The sequence below is a fragment of the Chiloscyllium punctatum genome, chromosome 47, assembly GCF_047496795.1.
Source record: "Chiloscyllium punctatum isolate Juve2018m chromosome 47, sChiPun1.3, whole genome shotgun sequence".
Classification (NCBI taxonomy): Eukaryota; Metazoa; Chordata; class Chondrichthyes; order Orectolobiformes; family Hemiscylliidae; genus Chiloscyllium; species Chiloscyllium punctatum.
In genome coordinates, this window is record NC_092785.1 from 53,954,246 (window position 1) to 53,981,560 (window position 27,315).

Here is a 27,315-nt window from a genome sequence, read left to right on the forward strand (position 1 = left end):
TCTTTTCTTCCCTGGTTGGGTTACATTGACAGATAGTGGTCAGTCTGCTCTTCCCTGGGTGGGTTACATTGACAGAGAGGGGTCAGTCTGCTCTCGTCAGTGCGTGTTACATTGACTGCGTGGGGTCAGTCTGATCTTCCATGGGTGTGTTACATTGACAGAGTGGGTTCAGTCTGCTCTTCCCTGGATGTGTTATTTTGACAGAGTGGGTTCAGACTGGTCTTCCCTGTGTGTGTTAGTTTGACAGAGTGGTGTCAGTCTCCTCTTCCCTGGCTGTGTTACATTGACAGAGTGGGGTCAGTCTGCTCATCCCTGTGTGGGTTAAATTTTAACAATGGGGTCAGTCTGCTGTTCCCTGGGTGTGTTACTTTGACAGAGTGGGGTCAGTCTGCTCTTCCCTGGGTGTGTCACATTGACAGAGTGGGGTCTGTCTGATCTTCCCTGGGTGTGTTACTTTGACAGAGTGGGGTCAGTCTGCTCTTCCCTGGGTGTGTTCCAATGACAGAATGGGGTCAGTCTGCTCTTCCCTGGATGTGTTACTTTGACAGAGTGGGGTCAGTTTACTCTTTCCTGAGTATGTTACATTGACTGAGTGGTGTCAGTCTGCTCTTCCCTCGGTGTGTTGCATTGACAGAGTGGGGTCAGTCTTATCTTCCCTCGGTATGTTGAATTGATAGAGTGGGGTGAGTCTAATCTTCCCTCGGTATGTTACATTGATAGAGTGGGGTCAGTCTGCTCTTCCCTGGGTGAGTTACATTGACAGAGTGGGGTCAGTCTCCTCTTCCCTGGGTGTGTTACATTGACAGAGAGGTGTCTGTCTGCTCTTTCCTGGGTCTGTAACATTGACAAAGTGGGGTGAGTCTGCTCTTACCTGGGTGTGTTACATTGACAGATTGGGGTCAGTCTGCTTTTCCCTGTGTGTGTTACATTGACAGAGTGGGGTCAGTCTGATCTTCCCTGGGTGTGTTACATTGACAGAGTTGCGTCTGTCTGCTCGTCCCTGGGTCTGTAACATTGACAGAGTGGGGTCAGTCTGCTCTTCCCTGTGTGTGTTACATTTACAGAGTGGGGTCAGTCTGCTCTTCCCTGTGTGTGTTTCATTGACAGAGTGGTGTCAGTCTGCTCTTCCCTGGGTGTGTCACATTGAAAGAGTGGGGTCAGTCTGCTCTTCCCTGGGTCTGTAACATTGACAGAGTGGGGTCAGTCTGCCCTTCCCTGTGTGTGTTACATTGACAGAGTGGGGTCAGTCTGCTCTTCCCTGGGTGTGTCACATTGAAAGAGTGGGGTCAGTTTGCTCTTACCTGGGTGTGTTACATTCACAGAGTGTGATCTGTCTGCTCTTCCCTGGGTCTGTAACATTGACAAAGTGGGGTCAGTCTGCTCTTCCCTGGGTGTGTTACATTTACAGAGTGGGGTCAGTCTGCTCTTCCCTGTGTGTGTTTCATTGACAGAGTGGTGTCAGTCTGCTCTTCCCTGGGTGTGTCACATTGAAAGAGTGGTGTCAGTCTAATCTTCCCTCTGTATGTTACATTGATAGAGTGGTGTCAGTCTGATCTTCCCTGGGTGTGTTACATTGACAGAGTGGGGTCAGTTTGCTCTTACCTGGGTGTGTTACATTCACAGAGTGTGATCTGTCTGCTCTTCCCTGGGTCTGTTACATTGACAGAGTGGGGTCAGTCTGCTCTTCCCTGGGTGTGTTACTTTGACAGAGTGGGCTCAGTCTGCTCATTCCTGGGTGGGTAACATTGGCTGATTGGGGTCAGTCTGCTCTTCCATCTTTGTGTTACATTGACAGAGTGGGGTCATTCTGCTCTTCCCTGGGTGTTTTAAATTGACAGAGTTTGGTCAGTCTCCTCTTCGCTGTGTGTGTTACATTGACAGAGTGGGGTCAGTCTGCCCTTCTCTGTGTGTGTTACATTGACAGAGTGGGGTCAGTCTGCTCTTCCCTGGGTGTGTCACATTGACAGAGTGGGGACTGTCTGCTCTTCCCTGGGTGTGTCACATTGACAGAGTGGGTTCAGACTGCTCTTCCCTGGGTGTGTTACTTTGACAGTGTGGGGTCAGTCTGCTCTTCCCTGGGAGCGTTACATTGACTGAATGGAGTCAGTCTTCTCTTCCCTGGGTGTGTTACATTGACAGAGTTGGGTCAGTCTGCTCTTACCTGGGTGGGTTCTATTGACAGAGTGGGGTCAGTCTGCTCTTCCCTGGGTGTGTTACATTGACGGAGTGGGGTTAGTCAGATCTCCCCTGGGTGTGTTACATTGACAGAGTGGGGTCAGTCTGCTCTTCCCTGGGTGTGTCACATTGACAGAGTGTGGTCAGTCTGCTCTTCCCTGGGTGTGTCACATTGACAGAGTGGGTTCAGACTGCTCTTCCCTGGGTGTGTTACGTTGACAGTGTGGGGTCAGTCTGCTCTGCCCTGGGAGCGTTACATTGACTGAATGGAGTCAGTCTTCTCTTCCCTGGGTGTGTTACATTGACAGAGTTGGGTCAGTCTGCTCTTACCTGGGTGGGTTCTATTGACAGAGTGGGGTCAGTCTGCTCTTCCCTGGGTGTGTTACATTGACAGAGTGGGGTTAGTCAGATCTCCCCTGGGTGTGTTACATTGACAGAGTGGGGTCAGTCTGCTCTTCCCTGGGTGTGTCACATTGACAGAGTGGGTTCAGACTGCTCTTCCCTGGGTGTGTTACGTTGACAGTGTGGGGTCAGTCTGCTCTTCCCTGGGAGCGTTACATTGACTGAATGGAGTCAGTCTTCTCTTCCCTGGGTGTGTTACATTGACAGAGTTGGGTCAGTCTGCTCTTACCTGGGTGGGTTCTATTGACAGAGTGGGGTCAGTCTGCTCTTCCCTGGGTGTGTTACATTGACAGAGTGGGGTTAGTCAGATCTCCCCTGGGTGTGTTACATTGACAGAGTGGAGTCAGTCTGCTCTTCCCTGGGTGTTTTAAATCGACAGTGTTTGGCCAGTCTGCTCTACGTGGTGTGTTGCATTGACAGAGTGGGGTCAGTCTGCTCTTCCCTGGGTGTGTTACATTGACAGAGTGGCTTCAGTCGACTCTTTCCTGAGCATGTTACATTGACTGAGTGGTGTCAGTCTGCTCTTCCCTGGCTGTGTTCCACAGACAGAGTGGGGTCAGTCTGATCTTGCCTCGGTGGGTTACATTGGCAGAGTGCGGTCAGTCTGCTCTTCCCTGGGTGTGTTGCATTGATAGAGTGGGGTCAGTCTGATTTTCCCTCGGTATGTTACATTGATAGAGTGGGGTCAGTCTAATCTTCCCTCGGTATGTTCCATTGACAGAGTGGGGTCAGTCTCCTCTTACCTGTGTGTGTTCCATTGACAGAGTGGTGTCTGTCTGCTCTTCCCTGCGTCTGTAACATTAAGAGAGTGGGGTCAGTCTGCTCTTCCCTGGGTGTGTTACATTGACAGAGTGGGGTCAGTCTGCTCTTCCCTGGGTGTGTTACATTGACAGAGTGTGGTCAGTCTGCTCTTCCCTGGGTGTGTTATATTTTGACTGAGTGGTGTCAGTCTGCTCTTCCCTGGGTGTGTTACATTGACAGAGTGGGTTTGTCTGAACTTCCCTTGGTGTGTTACATTGACAGAGTGGGGCCAGTCTGCTCTTCCCTGGGTGCGTTATATTGAGAAAGTGGGGTCAGTCTGCTCTTCACAGGGTGTGCTACATTGACAGAGTGGGGTCAGTCTGCTCTTCCCTGGGTGTGTTACATTGACAGAGTGTGGTCAGTCTGCTCTTCCCTGGGTGTGTTATATTTTGACTGAGTGGTGTCAGTCTGCTCTTCCCTGGGTGTGTTACATTGACAGAGTGGGTTTGTCTGAACTTCCCTTGGTGTGTTACATTGACAGAGTGGGGCCAGTCTGCTCTTCCCTGGGTGCGTTATATTGAGAAAGTGGGGTCAGTCTGCTCTTCACAGGGTGTGCTACATTGACAGAGTGGGGTCAGTCTGCTCTTCCCTGGGTGTGTTACATTGACAGAGTGGGGTCAGTCTGCTCTTCCCTGGGTGGGTTACATTGACAGAGTGGGGTCTGTCTGCTCTTCCCTGGGTGTGTTACATTCACAGAGTGGGGCCAGTCTGCTCTTCCCTGGGTGCGTTATATTGAGAAAGTGGGGTCAGTCTGCTCTTCCCTGGGTGTGTTACATTGACAGAGTGGGGTTAGTCAGATCTCCCCTGGGTGTGTTACATTGACAGAGTGGAGTCAGTCTGCTCTTCCCTGGGTGTTTTACATCGACAGTGTTTGGCCAGTCTGCTCTACGTGGTGTGTTGCATTGACAGAGTGGGGTCAGTCTGCTCTTCCCTGGGTTCGTTACTTTGAATGAATGGGGTCAGTCTGCTCATCCCTGGGTGTGTTACATTCACAGAGTGGGGACAGTCTGCCCTTCCCAGGGTGAGTAACTTTGACAGAGTTGAGTCACTCTGCTCTTCCTGTGTGTGTTACATTGACAGAGTGGGGTCAGTCTGATCTTCCTTGGGTGTGTGACATTGGCAGAGTGGGTTCAATCTGCTCTTCCCAGGGTGTGTTACATTGACAGAGTTTGGGTCAGTCTGCTCTTCCCTGGGTGTGTTACATTGACAGATTGGGGTCAGTCTGCTCTTCCCTGGGTGCGTTACTTTGAATGAATGGTGTCAGTCTGCTCTTCCCTGGTTATGTTACATTGACTGAGTGGGGTCAGTTTACTCTTCCCTGGGTGTTTAACATTGACAGAGTGGGGTCAGTCTGCTCTTCCCTGGGTGTGTCATATTGACAGAGTGGGGTCAGTCTGCTCTTTCCTGGGTGTGTTGCATTGTCAGAGTGGGGTCAGTCTGCTCTGCCCTAGGTGGATTACATTGACAGTGTGGGGTCAGTCTGCTCTTCCCTGGGTGTTTTAAATTGACAGAGTTTGGTCAGTCTGCTCTTCGCTGAGTGTGTTACATTGACCGAGTGGGGTCAGTCTGCTCTTCCCTGGGTGTGTTACATTGACAGAGTGGGGTCAGTCTGCTCTTCCCTGGGTGTGTTACATTGACAGAGTGGGGTCTGTCTGCTCTTCGCTGGGTGTGTCAGATTGACAGAGTGGAGTCAGTCTCCTCTTCCCTGGGTGTGTCACATTGACAGAGTGGGGTCAGTCTGCTCTTCCCTGGATGTGTTACTTTGACAGAGTGGGTTCAGACTGCTCTTCCCAGGGTGTGTTATTTTGACAAAGTGGGTTCAGACTGATCTTCCCTGGCTGTGTTACATTGACATAGTGGGTTCAGTCTGCTCTTCCCTGGATGGGTAACATTTTAAGACTGGGGTCAGTCTGCTCTTCCCTGGGTGTGTTAGTTTGACAGAGTCGGTTCAGACTACTCTTCCGTGGGTGTGTTATTTTGACAGAGTGCGGTCAGCCTGCCCTCCCTTTGTGAGTTACATTGACAGATTGGCGTTAGTCTGCTCTTCACTGGGTGTGTTCCAATGACAGAATGGGGTCAGTCTGCTCTCCCCTGGGTGAGTTACATTGACAGAGTGGGGTCAGTCTGCACTTCCCTGGGTGTGTCACATTAACAGAGTGTGGTCCGTCTGCAATTCCCTGGATGTGTTCCTTTGACAGAGTGGGTTCAGACTGCTCTTCCCTAGGAGTGTTATTTTGTCAGAGTGGGTTCAGACTGATCTTCCCTGGCTGTGTTACATTGACAGAGTGGGTTCAGTCTGCTCTTCCCTGGGTGGGTTACATTTTAAGAATGGGGTCAGTCTGCTCTTCCCTGGGTGTGTTACTTTGACAGAGTGGGGTCAGTCTGCCCTCCCTGGGTGAGTTACATTGACAGAGTGGTGTTAGTCTGCTCTTCCCTGGGTGTGTTACTTTGACAGAGTGGCGTTAGTCTGCTCTTCACTGGGTGTGTTACATTGACAGAATGGGGTCAGTCTGCTCTTCCTTGGGTGTGTTACATTGTCAGAGTGGGGTCAGACTGCTCTTCCCTGGGTGTGTTATATTGACAGTGTGGGGTCAGTCTGCTCTCCGCTGGATGAGTTACATTGACAGATTGTGGTCAGTCTGCTCTTCCCTTCGTGGGTTATATTGACAGAGTGCGGCCAGTCTGCTCTTCCCTGGGTGTGTTATATTGACAGAGTGGGGCCATTCTACTTTTCCCTGGGCGTGTTACATTGACAGAATGGGGTCAGTCTGCTCTTCCCTGGGTGTGTTACATTGACAAAGTGGGGTCAGTCTGCTCTTCTCTGGGTGTGTTACATTGACAGAATGGGGTCAGTCTGCTCTTCCCTGGGTCTGTTACATTGACAGAGTGGGGTCAGTCTGCCCTTCCCTGGGTGAGTTACATTGACAGAGTCGGGTCAGTCTGCTATTCCCTGGGTGTGTTACTTTGAAAGAGTGGGTTCAGACTGCTCTTCCCAGGGTCTGTTCCAAAAACTGAGTGGGGTCAGTCTGCTCGTCCCTGGGTGTGTTACATTGACAAAGTGTGGTCAGTCTGCTCTTCCCTGGGTGTGTTATATTTTAACTGAGTGGTGTCAGTCTTCTCTTCCCTGGGTGTGTTACATTGACAGAGTGAATTTGTCTGATCTTCCCTTGGTGTGTTACATTGACAGAGTGGGGTCAGTCTGCTCTTCCCTGGGTGGGTCACATTGACAGAGTGGGTCTGTCTGCTCTTCCCTGGGGGTGTTACATTCACAGAGTGGGGTCAGTCTGTCCATCCCAGGGTGAGTAACATTGACAGAGTTGGGTCACTCTGCTCTTCCTGTGTGTGTTACATTGACAGAGTGGGGTCAGTCTGCTCTTCACTGGGTGTGTTATATTGACAAAGTTGGGTCAGTCTGCTCCTCCCTGGGTGTGCTACATTGACAGAGTAGGGTCAGTCTGCTCATCCCTGGGTGTGTTACATTGACAGAGTTGGGTCAGTCTGCTCTTCCCTGGGTGGGTCACATTGACAGAGTGGGTCTGTCTGCTCTTCCCTGGGGGTGTTACATTCACAGAGTGGGGTCAGTCTGTCCATCCCAGGCTGAGTAACATTGACAGAGTTGGGTCACTCTGCTCTTCCTGTATGTGTTACATTGACAGAATGGGGTCAGTCTGCTCTTCCCTGGGTGTGTGACATTGGCAGAGTGGGGTCAATCTGCTCTTCCCAGGGTGTGCTACATTGACAGAGTTTGGGTCAGTCAGCTCTTCCCTGGGTGTGTTACATCGACAGATTGGGGTCAGTCTGCTCTTCCCTGGGTGCGTTACTTTGACTGAATGGGGTCAGCCTGCTCTTCCCTGGGTATGTTACATTGATTGAGTGGGGTCAGTTTGCTCTTCCCTGGGTGTTTTACATTGACAGAATGGGGTCAGTCTGCTCTTCCTTGGGTGTGTTACATTGTCAGAGTGGGGTCAGACTGCTCTTCCCTGGGTGTGTTATATTGACAGTGTGGGGTCAGTCTGCTCTCCGCTGGATGAGTTACATTGACAGATTGTGGTCAGTCTGCTCTTCCCTTCGTGGGTTATATTGACAGAGTGCGGCCAGTCTGCTCTTCCCTGGGTGTGTTATATTGACAGAGTGGGGCCATTCTACTTTTCCCTGGGCGTGTTACATTGACAGAATGGGGTCAGTCTGCTCTTCCCTGGGTGTGTTACATTGACAAAGTGGGGTCAGTCTGCTCTTCTCTGGGTGTGTTACATTGACAGAATGGGGTCAGTCTGCTCTTCCCTGGGTCTGTTACATTGACAGAGTGGGGTCAGTCTGCCCTTCCCTGGGTGAGTTACATTGACAGAGTCGGGTCAGTCTGCTATTCCCTGGGTGTGTTACTTTGAAAGAGTGGGTTCAGACTGCTCTTCCCAGGGTCTGTTCCAAAAACTGAGTGGGGTCAGTCTGCTCGTCCCTGGGTGTGTTACATTGACAAAGTGTGGTCAGTCTGCTCTTCCCTGGGTGTGTTATATTTTAACTGAGTGGTGTCAGTCTTCTCTTCCCTGGGTGTGTTACATTGACAGAGTGAATTTGTCTGATCTTCCCTTGGTGTGTTACATTGACAGAGTGGGGTCAGTCTGCTCTTCCCTGGGTGGGTCACATTGACAGAGTGGGTCTGTCTGCTCTTCCCTGGGGGTGTTACATTCACAGAGTGGGGTCAGTCTGTCCATCCCAGGGTGAGTAACATTGACAGAGTTGGGTCACTCTGCTCTTCCTGTGTGTGTTACATTGACAGAGTGGGGTCAGTCTGCTCTTCACTGGGTGTGTTATATTGACAAAGTTGGGTCAGTCTGCTCCTCCCTGGGTGTGCTACATTGACAGAGTAGGGTCAGTCTGCTCATCCCTGGGTGTGTTACATTGACAGAGTTGGGTCAGTCTGCTCTTCCCTGGGTGGGTCACATTGACAGAGTGGGTCTGTCTGCTCTTCCCTGGGGATGTTACATTCACAGAGTGGGGTCAGTCTGTCCATCCCAGGCTGAGTAACATTGACAGAGTTGGGTCACTCTGCTCTTCCTGTATGTGTTACATTGACAGAATGGGGTCAGTCTGCTCTTCCCTGGGTGTGTGACATTGGCAGAGTGGGGTCAATCTGCTCTTCCCAGGGTGTGCTACATTGACAGAGTTTGGGTCAGTCAGCTCTTCCCTGGGTGTGTTACATCGACAGATTGGGGTCAGTCTGCTCTTCCCTGGGTGCGTTACTTTGACTGAATGGGGTCAGCCTGCTCTTCCCTGGGTATGTTACATTGATTGAGTGGGGTCAGTTTGCTCTTCCCTGGGTGTTTTACATTGACAGAATGGGGTCAGTCTGCTCTTCCCTGAGTGTGTCACATTGACAGAGTGGGGTCAGACTGCTCTTCCCTCGGTGAATTACATTGACAGAGTTGGTTCAGTCTGATCTTCCCTGGGTATGTTACATTTTCAGATTGGGGTCAGTCTGCTCTTCCCTGAGTATGTTACGTTGACAGAGTGGGGTCAGTCTGCTCTTCCCTGGGTGTGTTACGTTGACAGAGTGGGTTCAGTCTGCTTTTCCCTGGGTGGGTTACATTTACAGAATGGGGTCAGTCTGCTCTTCCCTGGCTGAGTTACATTGACAGAGTGGGGTCAGTCTGCTCTTCCCTGGGTGTGTTACAGTGACAGAGTGGGGTCAGTCTGCTCTTCCCTGGGTGTGTTATTTTGACAGAGTGGTGTCAGTCTGCACTTCCCTGGGTGCGTTACATTGACACAGTGGGGTCAGTCTGTTCATCCCTGGGTCTGTTACATTGTCAGAGTTCGGTCAGTCTGCTCTTCCCTGAATGTGTTACATTGACAGAGTGGGGTCAGTCTGCCCTTCCCTGCGTTTGTTACATTGTTAGAGTGGGGTCAATCTGCTCTTCCCTGGGTGTGCTACATTCACAGAGTGGGGTTAGTCTTTCCTTCCCAGGGTCGGTAACATTGACAGAGTGTGGTCAGTGTGCTCTTCCCTGTGTGTGTTACATTGACAGGGTTGGGTCAGTCTGCTCTTCCCTGGGTGTGTTACATTGACAGAGTGGGGTCAGTATGCTCTTCATTAGGGTGTGTTACATTGACAGAGTGGGTTCAGTCTGCTCTTCCCTGGGTGCGTTACATTGACTGAATGGGGTCAGTCTGCTCTTCCCTGGGTGTGTTATATTGACAGAATTTGGTCAGTCTGCTCTTCCCTGAGTGTGTTACTTTGACAGAGTGGTTTCAGACGGCTCTTCCCTGGGTGTGTTATTTTGACAGAGTGGGTTCAGTCTGCTCTTCCCTGGGTGCGTTACATTGCCTGAATGGGGTCAGGCTGCTCTTCCCTGGGTGTTTTAAATTGACAGAATTTGGTCAGTCTGCTCTTCCCTGGGTGTGTGACATTGACAGAGTGGGGTCAGTCTGCTCTTGCCTGTGTGGTTTACATTGACTGAATGGGGTCAGTTTGCTCTTCCCTGGGTGGTTTACATTGACTGAATGGGGTCAGTCTGCGCTTCCCTGGGTGTTTTAAATTGACAGAGTTTGGTCAGTCTGCTCTTCCTTGGGTGTGTTACATTGACAGAGTGGGGTCAGTCTGCCCTTCCCTGGGTGGTTTACATTGACAGAATGGGGTTAGTCTGCTCTTCCCTGGGTTGGTTACATTGACAGAGTGGGGTTAGTCTGCTCTTCCCTGGGTGTGTTACTTTGACAGAGTGGCGTCAGTCTGCTCTTCACTGGATGTGTTCCAATGACAGAATGGGATCAGTCTGCTCTTCCCTGGGTGTGTCACATTGACACAGTGTGGTCAGTCTGCTCTTCCCTGGATGTGTTCGTTTGGCAGAGTGGGTTCAGAACGCTCTTCCCTGGGTGTGTTATATTGACAGGGAAAGGTCAGTCTGCTCTTCTCTGACTGTGTTACATTGATAGAGTGGGGTCAGTCTGCCCTTCCCTGGGTGTGTTCCATTCACAGAGTGGGGTCTGTCTGCTCTTCCCTGGGTGTGTTCCATTCACAGAGTGGGGTCAGTCTGTCCGTCCCAGGGTGAGTAACATTGACAGAGTGGGGTCACTCTGCTCTTCCTGTGTGTGTTACATTGACAGAGTGGGGTCAGTCTGCTCTTCACTGGGTATGTTACATTGGCAGAGTGGGGTCAATCTGCTCTTCCCAGGATGTGTTACATTGACAGAGTTTGGGTCAGTCTGCTCTTATCTGGGTGTGTTACATTGACAGATTGGGGTCAGTCTGCTCTTCCCTGGGTGCGTTACTTTGACTGAATGGGGTCAGTCTGCTCATCCCTGGGTGTGTTACATTGACAGAGTGGGGTCAGTCTGCTCTTCCCTGGATGTGATACATTGACAGAGTGGGGTCAGTCTGCTCTTCCCTGGGTGTGTTACATTGACAGAGATCTGTCAGTCTCCTGTTCCCTGGGTGTGTTACATTGACAGAGTGGGGTCAGTCTGCTTTTCCCTGGGTGGGTTACGTTGACAGAGTGGGGTCAGTCTGCTTTTCCCTGGGTGTGTTACATTGACAGAGTGTGGTCAGTCTGCTCTTCCCTGGGTGTGTTATATTTTGACGGAGTGGGGTCAGTCTGCTCTTCCCTGGGTGTGTTACATTGACAGAGTGGGGTCAGTCTGCCCTTCCCTTGGTGTGTTCCATTCACAGAGTGGGGTCTGTCTGCTCTTCCCTGGGTGTGTTCCATTCACAGAGTGGGGTCAGACTGTCCTTCCCAGGGTGAGTATCATTGACAGAGTGGGGTCACTCTGCTCTTCCTGTGTGTGTTACATTGACAGAGTGGGGTCAGTCCACTCTTCCCCGGGTGTGTTGCATTGGCAGAGTGGGTTCAGTCTGCTCGTCCCAAGGTGTGTTACATTGACAGAGTTTGGGTCAGTCTGCTCTTCCCTGGGTGCGTTACTTTGACTAAATTGGGGTCAGTCTGCTCTTCCCTGGGTGTGTTATATTGACAGAGTGGGGTCAGTCTATTCTTCCCTGGGTGTGTTACATTGACAGAATGGGGTCAGTCTGCTCTTTTCACGGTGTGTTACTTTGAAAGAGTGGGGTCAGTCTGCACTTCCTTGGGTGTGTTACATTGACAAAGTGTTGTCAGTCTGCTCCCCCTGGGTGTGTTAAATTGACAGTGTGGGGTCAGTCTGCTCTTCCCTGAGTATGTTACATTCATTGAGTGGTGTCAGTCTGCTCTTCCCTGGCTGTGTTACATTGACAGAGTGTGGTCAGTCTGCTCTTGCCTGGGTGTGTTACATTGACAAAGTGGGGGCAGTCTGCTCTTCCCTGGGTGTGTTACATTGACAGAGTGGGGTCAGTCTGCTCTTCCCTGGGTGTGTTACATTGACAGAGTGGGGTCAGTCTGCTTTTGCCTTGGTGGGTTCCGTTGACAGATTGTGGTCAGTCTGCTCAGTCCCTGGTGTGTTATATTGACAGAGTGGGGTCAGTCCGCTCTTTCCTGGGTGTGTTACATTGACAGAGTGGGGTCCGTCTGCTCTTCCCTGGGTGTGTTACATTGACAGAGTGGGGTCAGTCTGCTCTTCCCTGTGTGGGTTATATTGACAGAGTGGGGTCAGTCTGATCTTCCCTGGGTGTGTTACATTAACAGAGTGGGGTCAGACTGCTCTTCCCTGGGTGTGTTACATTGACAAAGTGGGGTCAGTCTGCTCTTCCCTGGGTGTGTTAGATTGACAGATTGGGGTCAGTCTGCTTTTCCCTGGGTGCGTTAGATTGACAGATTGGGGTCACTCTGCTCTTCCCTGGGTGCGTTACTTTGACTGAATGGGATCAATCTTCTCTTCCCTGGGTATGTTACATTGACTGAGTGGGGTCAGTTTGCTCTTCCCTGGGTGTTTTACATTGTCAGATTGGGGTCAGTCTGCACTTCCCTGGGCGGGTTACATTGTCAGAGTGGTGTCAGTCTGCTCTTCCCTGGGGGTGTCACATTGTCAGATTGGGGTCAGTCTGCTCTGCCCTGGGTGGGTTTCATTGACAGAGTGGGTTTGGTCTGATCTTTCCTGGGTGTGTTACATTGACAGTGTGGGGTCAGTCTGCTCTTCCCAAGGTGTGTTACATTGACAGAGTTTGGGTCAGTCTGCTCTTCCCTGGGTGCGTTACTTTGACTAAATGGAATCAATCTTCTCTTCCCTGGGTATGTTACATTGACTGAGTGGGGTCAGTTTGCTCTGAACTAGGTGGATTACATTGACAGAGTGGGTTCAGTCTGATCTTCCCTGGGAGTGTTACATTGACAGTGTGGGGTCAGTCTGCTCTTCACTGGGTGTGTTACATTTTCAGATTGGGGTCAGTCTGCTCTTCCCTGGGTGTGTTATATTGACAGAGTGGGGTCAGTCTGTTCTTCCCTGGGTGTGTTACATTGACAGAATGGGGTCAGTCTGCTCTTTTCACGGTGGGTTACTTTGAAAGAGTCGGGTCAGTCTGCACTTCCTTGGGTGAGTTACATTGACAAAGTGGGGTCAGTCTGCTCCCCCTGGGTGTGTTAAATTGACAGTGTGGGGTCAGTCTGCTCTTCCCTGAGTATGTTACATTGATTGAGTGGTGTCAGTCTGCTCTTCCCTGGCTGTGTTATATTGACAGAGTGGGGTCAGTCTGCTCTTGCCTGGGTGTGTTACATTGACAAAGTGGGGTCAGTCTGCTCTTGCCTGGGTGTGTTACATTGACAATGTGGGGTCAGTCTGCTCTTCCCTGGGTGTGTTACATTGACAGAGTGGGGTCAGTCTGCTTTTGCCTTGGTGGGTTCCGTTGACAGATTGTGGTCAGTCTGCTCAGTCCCTGGTGTGTTATATTGACAGAGTGGGGTCAGTCCGCTCTTTCCTGGGTGTGTTGCATTGACAGAGTGGGGTCCGTCTGCTCTTCCCTGGGTGTGTTACATTGACAGAGTGGGGTCAGTCTGCTCTTCCCTGTGTGGGTTATATTGACAGAGTGGGGTCAGTCTGATCTTCCCTGGGTGTGTTACATTAACAGAGTGGGGTCAGAATGCTCTTCCCTGGGTGTGTTACATTGACAAAGTGGGGTCAGTCTGCTCTTCCCTGGGTGTGTTAGATTGACAGATTGGGGTCAGTCTGCTTTTCCCTGGGTGCGTTACGTTGACAGAGTGGGGTCTGTCTGATCTTCCCTGGGTGTGTGACATTGGCAGAGTCGGGTCAGTTTGCTCTTCCCAGGGTGCGTTATATTGACAAATTGGGGTCAGTCCGCTCTTCCCTGGGTGTGCTACATTGACAGAGTGTGGTCAGTCTGCTCTTCCCTGGGTGTGTTACATTGGCAGAGTCGGGTGAGTCTGCTCTGTCCTCCGTGTGTTACATTGACAGAGTAGGGTCAGTCTGCCCTTCCCTGGGTGTGTTACATTTACCGAGTGGGGTCAGTCAGCTCTTCCCTGGGTGTGTTACATTGACAGAGTTTGGGTCAGTCTGCTCTTCCCTGGGTGTGTTAGATTGACAGATTGGGGTCACTCTGCTCTTCCCTGGGTGCGTTACTTTGACTGAATGGGATCAATCTTCTCGTCCCTGGGTATGTTACATTGACTGAGTGGGGTCAGTTTGCTCTTCCCTGGGTGTTTTACATTGTCAGATTGGGGTCAGTCTGCACTTCCCTGGGCGGGTTACATTGTCAGAGTGGTGTCAGTCTGCTCTTCCCTGGGGGTGTCACATTGTCAGATTGGGGTCAGTCTGCTCTGCCCTGGGTGGGTTTCATTGACAGAGTGGGTTTGGTCTGATCTTTCCTGGGTGTGTTACATTGACAGAGTGGGGTCAGTCTGCTCTTCCCAAGGTGTGTTACATTTTCAGATTTGGGTCAGTCTGCTCACCCTGGGTGTGTTACATTGACAGAGTGGGGTCAGTTTGATCTTCCCTGCGTGTGTTAATTTGACAGAGTGGGTTCAGTCTGCTCTTCCCTGGGTGCGTTACATTGCCTGAATGGGGTCAGGCTGCTCTTCCCTGGGTGTTTTAAATTGACAGAATTTGGTCAGTCTGCTCTTCCCTGGGTGTGTGACATTGACAGAGTGGGGTCAGTCTGCTCTTGCCTGTGTGGTTTACATTGACTGAATGGGGTCAGTTTGCTCTTCCCTGGGTGGTTTACATTGACTGAATGGGGTCAGTCTGCGCTTCCCTGGGTGTTTTAAATTGACAGAGTTTGGTCAGTCTGCTCTTCCTTGGGTGTGTTACATTGACAGAGTGGGGTCAGTCTGCCCTTCCCTGGGTGGTTTACATTGACAGAATGGGGTTAGTCTGCTCTTCCCTGGGTTGGTTACATTGACAGAGTGGGGTTAGTCTGCTCTTCCCTGGGTGTGTTACTTTGACAGAGTGGCGTCAGTCTGCTCTTCACTGGATGTGTTCCAATGACAGAATGGGATCAGTCTGCTCTTCCCTGGGTGTGTCACATTGACACAGTGTGGTCAGTCTGCTCTTCCCTGGATGTGTTCGTTTGGCAGAGTGGGTTCAGAACGCTCTTCCCTGGGTGTGTTATATTGACAGGGAAAGGTCAGTCTGCTCTTCTCTGACTGTGTTACATTGATAGAGTGGGGTCAGTCTGCCCTTCCCTGGGTGTGTTCCATTCACAGAGTGGGGTCTGTCTGCTCTTCCCTGGGTGTGTTCCATTCACAGAGTGGGGTCAGTCTGTCCGTCCCAGGGTGAGTAACATTGACAGAGTGGGGTCACTCTGCTCTTCCTGTGTGTGTTACATTGACAGAGTGGGGTCAGTCTGCTCTTCACTGGGTATGTTACATTGGCAGAGTGGGGTCAATCTGCTCTTCCCAGGATGTGTTACATTGACAGAGTTTGGGTCAGTCTGCTCTTATCTGGGTGTGTTACATTGACAGATTGGGGTCAGTCTGCTCTTCCCTGGGTGCGTTACTTTGACTGAATGGGGTCAGTCTGCTCATCCCTGGGTGTGTTACATTGACAGAGTGGGGTCAGTCTGCTCTTCCCTGGATGTGATACATTGACAGAGTGGGGTCAGTCTGCTCTTCCCTGGGTGTGTTACATTGACAGAGATCTGTCAGTCTCCTGTTCCCTGGGTGTGTTACATTGACAGAGTGGGGTCAGTCTGCTTTTCCCTGGGTGGGTTACGTTGACAGAGTGGGGTCAGTCTGCTTTTCCCTGGGTGTGTTACATTGACAGAGTGTGGTCAGTCTGCTCTTCCCTGGGTGTGTTATATTTTGACGGAGTGGGGTCAGTCTGCTCTTCCCTGGGTGTGTTACATTGACAGAGTGGGGTCAGTCTGCCCTTCCCTTGGTGTGTTCCATTCACAGAGTGGGGTCTGTCTGCTCTTCCCTGGGTGTGTTCCATTCACAGAGTGGGGTCAGACTGTCCTTCCCAGGGTGAGTATCATTGACAGAGTGGGGTCACTCTGCTCTTCCTGTGTGTGTTACATTGACAGAGTGGGGTCAGTCCACTCTTCCCCGGGTGTGTTGCATTGGCAGAGTGGGTTCAGTCTGCTCGTCCCAAGGTGTGTTACATTGACAGAGTTTGGGTCAGTCTGCTCTTCCCTGGGTGCGTTACTTTGACTAAATTGGGGTCAGTCTGCTCTTCCCTGGGTGTGTTATATTGACAGAGTGGGGTCAGTCTATTCTTCCCTGGGTGTGTTACATTGACAGAATGGGGTCAGTCTGCTCTTTTCACGGTGTGTTACTTTGAAAGAGTGGGGTCAGTCTGCACTTCCTTGGGTGTGTTACATTGACAAAGTGTTGTCAGTCTGCTCCCCCTGGGTGTGTTAAATTGACAGTGTGGGGTCAGTCTGCTCTTCCCTGAGTATGTTACATTCATTGAGTGGTGTCAGTCTGCTCTTCCCTGGCTGTGTTACATTGACAGAGTGTGGTCAGTCTGCTCTTGCCTGGGTGTGTTACATTGACAAAGTGGGGGCAGTCTGCTCTTCCCTGGGTGTGTTACATTGACAGAGTGGGGTCAGTCTGCTCTTCCCTGGGTGTGTTACATTGACAGAGTGGGGTCAGTCTGCTTTTGCCTTGGTGGGTTCCGTTGACAGATTGTGGTCAGTCTGCTCAGTCCCTGGTGTGTTATATTGACAGAGTGGGGTCAGTCCGCTCTTTCCTGGGTGTGTTACATTGACAGAGTGGGGTCCGTCTGCTCTTCCCTGGGTGTGTTACATTGACAGAGTGGGGTCAGTCTGCTCTTCCCTGTGTGGGTTATATTGACAGAGTGGGGTCAGTCTGATCTTCCCTGGGTGTGTTACATTGACAAAGTGGGGTCAGTCTGCTCTTCCCTGGGTGTGTTAGATTGACAGATTGGGGTCAGTCTGCTTTTCCCTGGGTGCGTTAGATTGACAGATTGGGGTCACTCTGCTCTTCCCTGGGTGCGTTACTTTGACTGAATGGGATCAATCTTCTCTTCCCTGGGTATGTTACATTGACTGAGTGGGGTCAGTTTGCTCTTCCCTGGGTGTTTTACATTGTCAGATTGGGGTCAGTCTGCACTTCCCTGGGCGGGTTACATTGTCAGAGTGGTGTCAGTCTGCTCTTCCCTGGGGGTGTCACATTGTCAGATTGGGGTCAGTCTGCTCTGCCCTGGGTGGGTTTCATTGACAGAGTGGGTTTGGTCTGATCTTTCCTGGGTGTGTTACATTGACAGTGTGGGGTCAGTCTGCTCTTCCCAAGGTGTGTTACATTGACAGAGTTTGGGTCAGTCTGCTCTTCCCTGGGTGCGTTACTTTGACTAAATGGAATCAATCTTCTCTTCCCTGGGTATGTTACATTGACTGAGTGGGGTCAGTTTGCTCTGAACTAGGTGGATTACATTGACAGAGTGGGTTCAGTCTGATCTTCCCTGGGAGTGTTACATTGACAGTGTGGGGTCAGTCTGCTCTTCACTGGGTGTGTTACATTTTCAGATTGGGGTCAGTCTGCTCTTCCCTGGGTGTGTTATATTGACAGAGTGGGGTCAGTCTGTTCTTCCCTGGGTGTGTTACATTGACAGAATGGGGTCAGTCTGCTCTTTTCACGGTGGGTTACTTTGAAAGAGTCGGGTCAGTCTGCACTTCCTTGGGTGAGTTACATTGACAAAGTGGGGTCAGTCTGCTCCCCCTGGGTGTGTTAAATTGACAGTGTGGGGTCAGTCTGCTCTTCCCTGAGTATGTTACATTGATTGAGTGGTGTCAGTCTGCTCTTCCCTGGCTGTGTTATATTGACAGAGTGGGGTCAGTCTGCTCTTGCCTGGGTGTGTTACATTGACAATGTGGGGTCAGTCTGCTCTTCCCTGGGTGTGTTACATTGACAGAGTGGGGTCAGTCTGCTTTTGCCTTGGTGGGTTCCGTTGACAGATTGTGGTCAGTCTGCTCAGTCCCTTGTGTGTTATATTGACAGAGTGGGGTCAGTCCGCTCTTTCCTGGGTGTGTTGCATTGACAGAGTGGGGTCCGTCTGCTCTTCCCTGGGTGTGTTACATTGACAGAGTGGGGTCAGTCTGCTCTTCCCTGTGTGGGTTATATTGACAGAGTGGGGTCAGTCTGATCTTCCCTGGGTGTGTTACATTAACAGAGTGGGGTCAGAATGCTCTTCCCTGGGTGTGTTACATTGACAAAGTGGGGTCAGTCTGCTCTTCCCTGGGTGTGTTAGATTGACAGATTGGGGTCAGTCTGCTTTTTCCTGGGTGCGTTACGTTGACAGAGTGGGGTCTGTCTGATCTTCCCTGGGTGTGTGACATTGGCAGAGTCGGGTCAGTTCGCTCTTCCCAGGGTGCGTTATATTGACAAATTGGGGTCAGTCCGCTCTTCCCTGGGTGTGCTACATTGACAGAGTGTGGTCAGTCTGCTCTTCCCTGGGTGTGTTACATTGGCAGAGTCGGGTGAGTCTGCTCTGTCCTCCGTGTGTTACATTGACAGAGTAGGGTCAGTCTGCCCTTCCCTGGGTGTGTTACATTTACCGAGTGGGGTCAGTCAGCTCTTCCCTGGGTGTGTTACATTGACAGAGTGTGGTCACTCTGCTCTTCCTGTGTGTGTTACATTGACAGAGTGGGGTCAGTCTGCTCTTCCCTGGGTGTGTTGCATTGGCAGAGTGGGTTCCGTCTGCTCTTCCCAGGGTGTGTTACATTGACAGAGTTTGGGTCAGTCTGCTCTTCCCTGGGTGTGTTAGATTGACAGATTGGGGTCACTCTGCTCTTCCCTGGGTGCGTTACTTTGACTGAATGGGATCAATCTTCTCGTCCCTGGGTATGTTACATTGACTGAGTGGGGTCAGTTTGCTCTTCCCTGGGTGTTTTACATTGTCAGATTGGGGTCAGTCTGCACTTCCCTGGGCGGGTTACATTGTCAGAGTGGTGTCAGTCTGCTCTTCCCTGGGGGTGTCACATTGTCAGATTGGGGTCAGTCTGCTCTGCCCTGGGTGGGTTTCATTGACAGAGTGGGTTTGGTCTGATCTTTCCTGGGTGTGTTACATTGACAGTGTGGGGTCAGTCTGCTCTTCCCAAGGTGTGTTACATTTTCAGATTTGGGTCAGTCTGCTCACCCTGGGTGTGTTACATTGACAGAGTGGGGTCAGTTTGATCTTCCCTGCGTGTGTTAATTTGACAGAGTGGGTTCAGTCTGCTCTTCCCTGGGTGCGTTACATTGCCTGAATGGGGTCAGGCTGCTCTTCCCTGGGTGTTTTAAATTGACAGAATTTGGTCAGTCTGCTCTTCCCTGGGTGTGTGACATTGACAGAGTGGGGTCAGTCTGCTCTTGCCTGTGTGGTTTACATTGACAGAATGGGGTCAGTCTGCTCTCCCCTGTGTGTGTTACTTTGACAGAGTGGTTTCAGACTGCTCTTCCCTGGATGTGTTATTTTGACAGAGTGGTGTCAGTCTGCTCTTCCCTGGGTGTGTTACATTGACAGAGTGGGGTCATTCTGTTCTTCCCTGGGTGTGTTACATTGACAGGGTTGGGTCAGTCTGGTCTTCCCTGGGTGTGTTACATTAACAGAGTAGGGTCAGTCTGTCCTTCCCACGGTGCGTAACATTGACAGAGTGGGGTCACTCTGCTCTTCCTGTGTGTGTTACATTGACAGAGTGGGTTCAGTCTGCTCTTCCCTGGGTGTGTTACATTGACAGATTGGGGTCAGTTTGCTCTTGCCTGGGTGATTTACATTAACAGAGTGGGGTCAGTCTGCTCTTCCTTGGTGGGTTACATTGACAGAGTGGGGTCAGTCTGCTCTTCCCTGGGTGTGTTACATGGACAGAATGGGGTCAGTCTACTCTTCCCTGTGTGTGTTACAATGACAGAGTGGGGTCGGTCTAATCTTCCTTCGGTATGTTACATTGATAGAAGGGCATCAGTCTGACCTTCCTTGGTGGGTTACATTGACAGAGTGGGGTCAGTCTGCTCTTCCCTGGGTGTGTTACATGGACAGAATGGGGTCAGTCTACTCTTCCCTGTGTGTGTTACAATGACAGAGTGGGGTCGGTCTAATCTTCCTTCGGTATGTTACATTGATAGAAGGGCGTCAGTCTGACCTTCCTTGGTTGGGTTACATTGACAGAGTGGGGTCAGTCTGCTCTTCCCTGGGTGTGTTACATTGACAGAGTGGGGTCAGTCTGCTCTTCCCTGGGTGTCTTACATTGACAGAGTGGGATCAGTATGCTCTTCCCTGGGTGTGTTACATTGACAGAGTGGGTTAAGTCTGCTCTTCCCTCGGTGCGTTACATTGACTGAATGGGGTCAGTCTGCCCTTCCCTGGGTGGTTTACATTGACTGAATGGGGTCAGTCTGCGCTTCCCTGGGTGTTTTAAATTGACAGAGTTTGGTCAGTCTGCTCTTCCTTGGGTGTGTTACATTGACAGAGTGGGGTCAGTCTGCCCTTCCCTGGGTGGTTTACATTGACAGAATGGGGTTAGTCTGCTCTTCCCTGGGTTGGTTACATTGACAGAGTGGGGTTAGTCTGCTCTTCCCTGGGTGTGTTACTTTGACAGAGTGGCGTCAGTCTGCTCTTCACTGGATGTGTTCCAATGACAGAATGGGATCAGTCTGCTCTTCCCTGGGTGTGTCACATTGACACAGTGTGGTCAGTCTGCTCTTCCCTGGATGTGTTCGTTTGGCAGAGTGGGGTCAGAACGCTCTTCCCTGGGTGTGTTATATTGACAGGGAAAGGTCAGTCTGCTCTTCTCTGACTGTGTTACATCGATAGAGTTGGGTCAGTCTGCCCTTCCCTTGGTGTGTTACATTGAAAGAGTGGGGTCTGTCTGCTCTTCCCTGGGTGTGTTCCATTCGCAGAGTGGGTTCAGTCTGTCCGTCCCAGGGTGTGTAACATTGACAGAGTGGGGTCACTCTGCTCTTCCTGTGTGTGTTACATTGACTGAGTGGGTTCAGTCTGCTCTTCACTGGGTATGTTACATTGGCAGAGTGGGGTCAATCTGCTCTTCCCAGGGTGTGTTACATTGACAGAGTTTGGGTCAGTCTGCTGTTATCTGGGTGTGTTACATTGACAGATTGGGGTCAGTCTGCTCTTCCCTGGGTGCGTTACTTTGACTGAATGGGGTCAGTCTGCTCATCCCTGGGTGTGTTACATTGACAGAGTGTGGTTAGTCTACTCTTTCGTCGGTGGGTTACTTTGAAACAGTGGGGTCAGTCGGCACTTCCTTGGGTGTGTTACATTGACAGAGTGGTGTCAGTCTGCTCCCCCTGGCTGTTTTATATTGACAGAGTGTGGTCAGTCTGCTCTTCCCTGGATGTGATACATTGACAGAGTGGGGTCAGTCTGCTTTTCCCTGGGTGGGTTACGTTGACAGAGTGGGGTCAGTCTGCTTTTCCCTGGGTGTGTTACATTGACAGAGTGTGGTCAGTCTGCTCTTCCCTGGGTGTGTTATATTTTGACGGCGTGGGGTCAGTCTGCTCTTCCTGGGGTGTGTTAAATTGACAGAGTGGGGTCTTTCTGATCTTCCCTGGGTGTGTTACATTGACAGAGGAGGGTCAGTCTGCTCTTCCCTGGTTGTGTTATATTGACAAAGTGGGGTCAGTCTGCTCTTCCCTGGGTGTGTTACATTGACAGAGTGGGGTCAGTCTGCCCTTCCCTTGGTGTGTTCCATTCACAGAGTGGGGTCTGTCTGCTCTTCCCTGGGTGTGTTCCATTCACAGAGTGGGGTCAGTCTGTCCTTCCCAGGGTGAGTATCATTGACAGAGTGGGGTCACTCTGCTCTTCCTGTGTGTGTTACATTGACAGAGTGGGTTCAGTCTGCTCTTCCCAAGGTGTGTTACATTGACAGAGTTTGGGTCAGTCTGCTGTTATCTGGGTGTGTTACATTGACAGATTGGGGTCAGTCTGCTCTTCCGTCGGTGGGTTACTTTGAAACAGTGGGGTCAGTCGGCACTTCCTTGGGTCTGTTACATTGACAGAGTGGTGTCAGTCTGCTCCCCCTGGCTGTTTTATATTGGCAGAGTGTGGTCAGTCTGCTCTTCCCTGGATGTGATACATTGACAGAGTGGGGTCAGTCTGCTTTTCCCTGGGTGGGTTACGTTGACAGAGTGGGGTCAGTCTGCTTTTCCCTGGGTGTGTTACATTGACAGAGTGTGGTCAGTCTGCTCTTCCTGGGGTGTGTTAAATTGACAGAGTGGGGTCTTTCTGATCTTCCCTGGGTGTGTTACATTGACAGAGGAGGGTCAGTCTGCTCTTCCCTGGTTGTGTTATATTGACAAAGTGGGGTCAGTCTGCTCTTCCCTGGGTGTGTTACATTGACAGAGTGGGGTCAGTCTGCCCTACCCTTGGTGTGTTCCATTCACAGAGTGGGGTCAGTCTGCTCTTCCCTGGGTGTGTTAGATTGACAGATTGGGTCACTCTGCTCTTCCCTGGGTGCGTTACTTTGACTAAATGGAATCAATCTTCTCTTCCCTGGGTATGTTACATTGACTGAGTGGGGTCAGTTTGCTCTGAACTAGGTGGATTACATTGACAGAGTGGGTTCAGTCTGATCTTCCCTGGGAGTGTTACATTGACAGTGTGGGGTCAGTCTGCTCTTCACTGGGTGTGTTACATTTTCAGATTGGGGTCAGTCTGCTCTTCCCTGGGTGTGTTATATTGACAGAGTGGGGTCAGTCTATTCTTCCCTGGGTGTGTTATATTGACAGAATGGGGTCAGTCTGCTCTTTTCACGGTGTGTTACTTTGAAAGAGTGGGGTCAGTCTGCACTTCCTTGGCTGTGTTACATTGACAAAGTGGTGTCAGTCTGCTCCCCCTGGGTGTGTTAAATTGACAGTGTGGGGTCAGTCTGCTCTTCCCTGAGTATGTTACATTCATTGAGTGGTGTCAGTCTGCTCTTCCCTGGCTGTGTTATATTGACAGAGTGGGGTCAGTCTGCTCTTCCCTGGATGTGTTACATTGACAGAGTGTGGTCAGTCTACTCTTGCCTGGGTGTGTTACATTGACAAAGTGGGGGCAGTCTGCTCTTCCCTGGGTGTGTTACATTGACGGAGGGGGTCAGTCTGCTCTTCCCTGGGTGTGTTACATTGACAGAGTGGGGTCAGTCTGCTTTTGCCTTGGTGGGTTCCGTTGACAGATTGTGGTCAGTCTGCTCAGTCCCTGGTGTGTTATATTGACAGAGTGGGGTCAGTCCGCTCTTTCCTGGGTGTGTTACATTAACAGAGTGGGGTCAGACTGCTCTTCCCTGGGTGTGTTACATTGACAAAGTGGGGTCAGTCTGCTCTTCCCTGGGTGTGTTAGATTGACAGATTGGGGTCAGTCTGCTTTTCCCTGGGTGCGTTACGTTGACAGAGTGGGGTCTGTCTGATCTTCCCTGGGTGTGTTACATTGGCAGAGTCGGGTCAGTCTGCTCTTCCCAGGGTGCGTTATATTGACAAATTGGGGTCAGTCTGCTCTTCCCTGGGTGTGCTACATTGACAGAGTGTGGTCAGTCTGCTCTTCCCTGGGTGTGTTACATTGGCAGAGTCGGGTGAGTCTGCTCTGTCCTCCGTGTGTTACATTGACAGAGTAGGGTCAGTCTGCCCTTCCCTGGGTGTGTTACATTTACCGAGTGGGGTCAGTCAGCTCTTCCCTGGGTGTGTTACATTGACAGAGGAGGGTCAGTCTGCTCTTCCCTGGTTGTGTTATATTGACAAAGTGGGGTCAGTCTGCTCTTCCCTGAATGTGTTACATTGACAGAGTGGGGTCAGTCTGCCCTTCCCTGGATGTGTTTCATTTACAGAGTGGGGTCTGTCTGCTCTTCCCTGGGTGTGTTCCATTCACAGAGTGGGGTCAGTCTGTCCTTCCCAGGGTGAGTAACATTGACAGTTTGGGGTCACTCTGCTCTTCCTGTGTGTGTTACATTGACAGAGTGGGGTCAGTCTGCTATTCCCTGGGTGTGTTATATTAATAAAGTGGTTGTCAGTCTGCTCTTCCCTGTGTGTGCAACATTGACAGAGTGGGGTCAGTCTGCTCTTCCCTGGGTGTGTTACATTGACAGAGTGGGGTCAGTCTGCTCTACCCTGGGTGTGTTACATTGACAGAGTGGGGTCAGCCTGCTCTTCCCTGGGTGGGTTACGTTGACTGAATGGGGTCAGTCTGCTCTTCCCTGGGTATGTTACATTGACTGAGTGGGGTCAGTTTGCTCTTCCCTGGGTGTTTTCCATGACTGGGTCGGGTCAGTTTGCTCTTCCTTGGGTGTTTTACATTGACAGAGTTTGGTCAGTCTGCTCTTCCTTGAGTGTGTGACATTGACAGAGTGGGGTCAGTCTGCTCTTTCCTGGGTGAGTTACATTGGCAGAGTGGGGTCAGTCTGCTCTTCCCTGGGTGTGTTACAATGACAGAGTGGGATCAGTCTGCTCTTCCCTGGGTGTGTTAAAGTGACGAAGTGGGGTCAGTCTGCTCTACCTGGGTGTGTTACATTGACAGAGTGGGGTCAGTATGCTTTTCCCTGGGTGCGTTACATTGACTGAATGGGGTCAGTCTTTTCTTCACTGGGTGTTTTAAATTGACAGATTTTGGTCAGTCTGCTCTTCCCTGGGTGTGTTACATTGACAGAATGAGGTCAGTCTGCTCTTGCCTGGGTGAGTTACATTGACAGATTGGGGTCAGTCTGCTCTTCCCTGCGTGTGTTACAGTGACAGAGTGGGGTCAGTCTGCTCTTCCCTGGGTGTGTTACTTTGGCAGAGTGGTTTCAGACTGCTCTTCCCTGGGTGTGTTATATTGACAGAGTGGGGTCAGTCTACTCTTCCGTGGGTGTGTTACATTGACAGAGTGGGGTCAGTCTGCTCTTCCCTGGGTGTGTTACATTGACAGAGTCGGGTCTGTCTGCTCTTCGCTGGGTGTGTTACATTCACAGAATGGGGTCAGTCTGTCCTTCCCAGGGTGAGTAAAATTGACAGAGTGGGGTCACTCTACTCTTCCTGTGTGTGTTAGATTGACAGAGTGGGGTCAGTCTGCTCTTCCCTGGGTGTGTTGCATTGCCAGAGTGGGGTCAATCTGCTCTTCCCAAGGTGTGTTACATTGACAGAGTTTGGGTCAGTCTGCTCTTCCCTGGGTGTGTTACATTGACAGATTGGTGTCAGTCTGCTGTTCGTAGGGTGCGTTACTTTGACTGAATGGGGTCAGTCTGCTCTTCCCTGGGTATATTACATTGACTGAGTGGGGTCAGTTTGCTCTTCCTTGGTGGGTTACATTGACAGAGTGGGGTCAGTCTGCTCTTCCCTGGGTGTGTTACATTGTCAGATTGGGGTCAGTCTGCTCTGCCCTAGGTGGATTACATTGACAGAGTGGGTTCAGTCTGATCTTCCCTGGGAGTGTTACATTGACAGTGTGGGGTCAGTCTGCTCTTCACTGGGTGTGTTACATTTTCAGATTGTGGTCAGTCTGCTCTTCCCTGGGTGTGTTATATTGACAGAGTGGGGTCAGTCTACTCTTCCCTGGGTGTGTTACATTGACAGAATGGGGTCAGTCTGCTCTTCCCTGGATGTGTTACACTGACAGAGTGGGGTCAGTCTGATTTTCCCTCAGCATGTTACACTGGTAGAATGAGTTCAGTCTGCTCTTCCCTTGGTGTGTTACATTCACAAGTGGGGTCAGTCTTGTCTTCCCTGTGTGTGTTACATTGACAGAGTGGGGTCAGCCTGCTCTTCCCTAGGTGCGTTACATTGACTGAATGGGATCAGTCTGCTCTTCCCTGGGTTTGTTACATTGACAGAGTGGGGTCAGTCTGCTCTTCCCTGGGTGGGTTACATTGACAGATTGGGGTCAGTCTGCTCTTCCGTAGGTGGATTACATTTTCACATTGGGGTCTGTCTGCTCTTCGTTGGGTGTGTTATATTGACAGAGTGGGGTCAGTCTACTATTCCCTGGGTGGGTTACATTGACAGAGTTTGGTCAGTCTGCTCTTCCCTGGATGTGTTACAGTGACAGAGTGGGGTCAGTCTGCTCTTTCCTGGGTGAGTTACTTTGACAGAGTGGTTTCAGACTGTTCTTACCTGGGTGTGTTATTTTGACATAGTCGTGTCAGTCTGCTCTTCCCTGGGTGTGTTCCATTGACAGAGTGGGGTCAGTCTGTTCTTCCCTGGGTCTGTTACATTGACAGAGTTGGGTCTGTCTGCTCTTCCCTGAATGTGTTACATTGACAGATTGGGGTCAGTCTGCCTTCCCTGGGTTTGTTACATTGACAGAGTGGGGTCAGTCTGCTCTTCCCTGGGTGTGTTACATTCACAGAGTGGGGTTAGTCTGTCCTTCCCAGGGTGGGTAACATTGACAGAGTGGGGTCAGTCTGCTCTTCCCTGGGTGTGTTACAGTGACAGAGTGGTTTCAGTATGCTCTTCTCTGTGTGTGTTACATTGACAGAGTGGGGTCTGTCTGCTTTTCCCTGGGTGGGTTACATTGACAGAGTGGGGTCAGTCTGCTCTTCCCTGGGTGTGTTACATTGACAGAGTGGGTTCAGTCTGCTCTTCCCTGGGTGCGTTAAAATGACTGAATGGGGTCAGTCTGCGCTTCCCTGGGTGTTTTAAATTGACAGAGTTTGGTCAGTCTGCTCTTCCCTGAGTGTGTTATAATTGACAGAGTGGGGTCAGTCTGATCTTCACTGGGTGGTTTACATTGATAGAATGGTGTCAGTCTGCTCTTCCCTGGGTGAATTACATTGGCAGAGTGGGGTCAGTCTGCTCTTCCCTGGGTAAGTTACATTGACGGAGTGGTTTCAGACTGCTCTTCCCTTGCTGTGTTATTTTTACAGAGTGGTGTCAGTCTGTTCTTCCCTCGGTGTGTTACATTGTCAGAGTGGGGTCATTCTGCTCTTCCGTGGGTGTGTTACAGTGACTGAGTGGGGTCAATCTGCTCTTTCCTGGGTGTGTTACTTTTACAGAGTGGGGTCAGTCTGCTCTTCCCTGGGTGTGTTATTTTGACAGAGTGGTGTCAGTCTGATCTTTCCTGGGTTTGTTACATTGATAGAGTGTGGTCAGTCTGTTCTTCCCTGGGTCTGTTACATTGACAGAGTTGGGTCAGTCTTCTCTTCCCTGAATGTGTTACATTGACAGAGTGGGTTCAGTCTGCCCTTCCCTGGGTTTGTTACATTGACAGAGTGGGGTCAGTCTGCTCTTCCCTGGGTGTGTTACATTCACAGAGTGGGGTCAGTCTGTCCTTCCCAGGGTGGGTAACATTGACAGAGTGGGGTCAGTCTGCACTTCCCTGTGTGTGTTACATGTACAGAATGAGGTCAGTCTGCTCTTCCCTGTGTGTGTTACATTGACAGTGTGGGGTCAGTCTGATCTTCCTACGGTATGTTACATTGATTGAGGGGCGTCAGTCTGCCCTTCCCTGGGTGGGTTACATTGACAGAGTTGGGCCAGTCTGCTCTTCCCTGGGTGTGTTACATTGACACAGTGGGGTCAGTCTGCTCTTCCCTGGGTGTGTTACATTGACAGAGTGGGGTCAGTCTGCTCTTCCTTGGGTGTGTTACATTGACAGAGTGGAGTCAGACTGCTCTTCCCTGGGTGTGTTACATTGACAGAGTGGGGTCGGTCTTGTCTTTCCTGGGTGGGTCAG